Here is a 4,767-nt window from a genome sequence, read left to right as displayed (position 1 = left end):
AAATATTATTTGTGTTAGTTTATACTTGACTCTGCAAGACAGAGATAATTTTTTTCTGCTTCGGTAAAATGAGACTAACAATTGTAGTACAAATGTTTTTTTCTTTAGAAATAGTTATTGTATAATTGCAATTCTAAATTTTAAGTACATTTTGGAAAAAAAAAATTAGATGGTAACATTTTGTAGATGCTTACGAAGGTTTCTTTTCTTTCAAAGATTTGTTAATATGAAAGACGCGAGAGGCTATTAAAAGTTTGTTACGATGGAGTTATTATCTATGCATAATACAATATTTCTAGACGTAAATAATATGCTCTTATAATTTATTTTTAACTTCAATATTCAGTTTTACTTTCAGACATTATTTTGTCATTTCAAGTCGCAATCCAAGTTTATATTTGTTATTTAATGTTATTTATGTTTTGTTTGTTTATTGTTGAGCATAAAGCTACACAATAAGTTAGTATCCAAATACGATTTTAGCATTATAAGCCCTGTCCCAATGGAGTGTAAGTAGAAAGACTAGGAGGTTATAATTAGATAAAGCACCATATTCAGTCAAGGTTTTTACCATGATCATAAAAGGGAGAAAGGTCCAATATGAGACCTCTCTTTTTTATTTCGTTAGGTCAGTAGACCTGTAGATGCCTGGAGAGATGCTTCTGTTACTGCTATTAATATTTTTGAAAAGAAAAATAATGTATCATACAGGGTCGCTGCATTTTCTACCTCCTTGTTTAAATATAGAATTTTTCTTTTATTCTAGTGTATGTAATTTTCACATAATGCGTGTGAAAGGAGGTCGTTGGGTTTCTGTCGCTGTAGCTACTTTTTGTTTATTGATAGTAATTTCAGGAACATTGATTTCTCCATATGCGTCGCAAAGTATTGGTACAACGGAGACCGTGTTCCGATTCCATCTGATAGTGCCATGAATCCCCAGTTGTGTCTTAAAAAACATAAAAAAGAATCATAACTGATATCTTTTAATGAAACGCCAAAAAATTTCCGCAACTTTTGAAACTCAGCGAAAAAGCACAAAATGAGGAAGCCTTCAGTACAAGACACAGCGAGGCAAAGTTTTACTCTTCTTACACGAAAAGAAGAATCATCATAAGTCAAGCCAGGCCTTTGCGTTAATCTGTTGCATTTATGACTCCAACTTAGTAGAACATTATAGATCTTGATTAGAGTGCTGAATTTTTTGTTCTTTGCGACGGTAGTATCTTCAACGTGGTTTTCATGTGTTTACGTGAGAACTACTGTTCTAATCTTATATTTTATGAACGATTTGATGTAGCATTTCTCGCGAGTTGTTTCTAGCAAAGCCTTTTCTTAAATTTAATATTTGTTTTTGTTTTGAATTAAGCACAAAGCTACACAATGGGCTATCTGTGCTCTGCCCACCACAGGTATCAACATCCGCTTTTTAGCGTTGTAAGTCTGCAGACATACCGCTGAGCCACTAGGGGGCTTAATATTTGTTTTTTACATAATAGCAGTATTTGATATGAATTTGTACGCTCGTTGTAAGTGCAAAAGTTTAAGTTAGAGAGCATGACGTCAACAAAAACGCACTAACCCCCATAGAAATTGAGAAACATTATTCTTTCTTCATTCATTCAGCATATATATACGAATTTACAAGTTTTTACTTACTTTACAATGCCATACTGCTTATCACACTTAATTTTCAATAAAAGTGTCACGTTTGTCAGCAGCTTTACTTAAATCCTTTAGATAGCACCCTGCAACTGAGTGTTGAAAACGCTGCTATCACAGAAGCTTCTTGGATTTCACACTTAAATCTTCAAAGAGCCCAACGCGTCTTTCCGACACCTTTCGAGTCACGAGACAGTGTGATGAGAATCAAGTATTGATCCGTAAGTGATTGGATTGCACTTCAAGCTCCTGAAACTATATTCACATGATAAACATCTCCCAACACAGATCTAGTGGTGGATATTATTGCACGTAATTAAGTTGTTTTGCTTAAGTGTTGTTTTGTTTCTTTGAATTGTATCTATATGTAAAGCACTGAATTATACCAACAGACAAATGACCGTATGTGGCAAATCCTTTCACTCGTGAGTAAACTTTATGTTAATAAAGCTCGTTAGATCCTATTTATGTATAACATATCACTGAACAGGCCATAAAATGAGAGTTATCTAATCCTCTATTATCTATACTTTGTTAGTATTATAGTTTATTTCGGACGAGTCTGCGATGTTTTATGTTACGTATGTTAACGTATTACTATTTCATATAACCGAAACTTTTAATTTAAAAGTTAATTAAATATCAGTATGTACGGACTTGTTCGGCCTCGAGACATTTACACCATATTTCCGCGTCGAAACGGGCCTCCTCTTTCTGAACTTCGATGCGAGCTTGTTCAAGCTCAATTTGTTTGAGTTTTAATTAGATTTCTAACTTATCCTTATCACTCAATTCTGACTGTCTAATGTAGACACCATAGAGTATTCCCCTAATGCTTCCTCAGACAACAAAAACATTTTGAGTAATCGTTTCTCTTATGCAAATTATAATGATGATGGATATAATTATATATAGTCATTCCATATATTTTCATTCATTGTTCTTCAGTAGTTTACCAGTAGGTCTGGGCTGCTAAGCCTGACCAGTTACAGTAATACCAAGACAACAGCAAGTAATATGTACATGCAAATAATGTTGATGACATGCATTATATTTCCATAAATTTTCCATTTATTCTGAGGAAATATTATTTGAATTATTTTGGTCATGTGTCCGGATGGTTCAGTTTAATGTTTTGTGTATTACATCAAAATGTTATCGATATTCTGCGCTATGTTGTTTTATATATATATATATATATCAAAGGTATTTGATTTATGTTCGTTCATAAAACTTTTATAATAATATTGAAATATTTGCTGACATACAAAATATATGGGATACAATAACATATTATAATAAAATTTTAAGTCCAGTGTGTTTCCGTTTGTTACAGAATACAGACAGGTCAGCTACGCTGGTCTTCTAATTTTGTCAGAGGGTTATACATTGCAATCTAATTTAATATAGTGATATAAGTTCGTTCCTTAGTTGACACAACAATAAAAATTCAAATTACTCAGTCTGCAGCTAACGCGTTGAAACTTTTATGAAAAATGGTGAAATATGGACTTTGTATTTCTTGTGTATTTCACTCCAGAGCATCAGTGAACTTAACTTATATGTGATCAATATAGAAATGCTCCATGCACCCGGAAAACGTCGGAATATTGTTTTGGTAGTGGCAACACGGCGGAGAGAGAGGCTTTGTTGGCTTTAATTTTTAGGTTCAAGCCAAGCAGAGTGCGCGATCCATTGGGGTCAACCTGTTCTCATCTATCGATAATACCAGAAGCAGGTTACCAAAAACCTGATGCACTCTTATTGTTCTTACCATACATACATAATAAATGCCATTGACATATTGTGCTTTAAACAACCCAAAATGACTGTATTAATGTATGCAGTTCTTTTATACAAGATGAAATTACTCTATATGGTTGAAAACCTACAAGAGCAAACTAAAATTTACTGTTATGGAGCATGCATGGCTGTAAGTTTGATATGGCTTCAACTAACGTTACAAATACTAAACCCATCAAATCTGACTGCGGGAACTTGTCTATTCTCTTGACTTTAATGACAAAACTTTGAAGGCGGTCCATCGTGCATTTATTTTGAAGCCCCTTCTCTGGAAAATTTCTGCAGACACTAATGTTAGCGAGTTTATTTTATCGTTTGGAAGATGTTTTTGGTGTGCCTTCTTAATGATCGGGGCACAGCATAGGTAGGTGGTTAGGGCATTCGAGTCGTAATCTGAGGTCCACGGATTTGAATCCCCGTCACACTAAGGATGTTCGCCCTTTCAGCAGTGAGAGCGTTATAATGTCACGGTCAATCTCACTATTCGTTGGTAAAAGAATAGCCCAAGAGTTGGCAGTGGGTGGTGATGACTAACTACCTTCCGTCTAGTCTCATACTGCTAAGTTAGGGACAGCTAATGCAAATAGTCCTCGTGTAGCTTTGGGCGAAATAAAAAAACAACAAATCTTACTGGTTGATAATTGTTGATTGGTTAATAAGAGGATTAGCGTATAGTGTTAGTAAATTAATGTTGATTGGTAAATTATACGATGATCTTTACTGTTAATAAATTAGAACGTAGTTTTAATTAGTGAGAAACCGAATTTGATTATTTAATTAATCTTGTTCATTTCATTGTCTTGTTAATTGAGTGTTTAATTTCGTTTGTGCTTAAAAAATAATTTTCCTTCTTCGTAGGGAATGGACATTAGGTAATATTTTACTAATAAATTTGCATCACTGAGAGAAATCAGAGAATGAAAAGCAGCTAGATCTGGATGATCTGACAGGTGCAGAAGACAGTCCTAGTAAGAAAACATAGGCAGATGCATCAAGTGTACTAATGGATTTCAATTCAGCTAATGAAGCTTCTAATTTAGAAGAGATCGAGAATGGCCCAGTGCAATCAAGGTTAACGCAGTATTCTTATGAGTGATCAATGCTCATTTAAAAACCACCGGTTTGAAAAGCACAGGTGGTTGAAATACTTTATTGAGTATATTCAATAAAATGTTGCATTTTGTTTTGCATGCAGAATCTTTGGATCAAAACACGTCAGGTTTAAGATGGATACATTGATTAATCATTGCTCCCAAAACTGGAAGAGAGTGCTTAAGAGTGCTTAAAAAGGCAGTAGTTCGT

At 34.1% G+C, this 4,767-nt stretch overlaps 1 long non-coding RNA gene across 1 annotated transcript in view; it reads left to right on the top strand.

Annotated features, from left to right (window-relative positions):
- LOC143223273 (uncharacterized) overlaps window positions 1–4,767 on the top strand; it is a 306,721-nt gene that overhangs the window by 82,508 nt on the left and 219,446 nt on the right. The window lies entirely within an intron of this gene.

This window comes from Tachypleus tridentatus, chromosome 8 (genome assembly GCF_004210375.1).
Source record: "Tachypleus tridentatus isolate NWPU-2018 chromosome 8, ASM421037v1, whole genome shotgun sequence".
NCBI classification, from domain to species: Eukaryota; Metazoa; Arthropoda; class Merostomata; order Xiphosura; family Limulidae; genus Tachypleus; species Tachypleus tridentatus.
The sequence above is the reverse complement of the archived record's forward strand: the minus strand, read 5'-3'. Positions and strand labels throughout refer to the sequence as shown.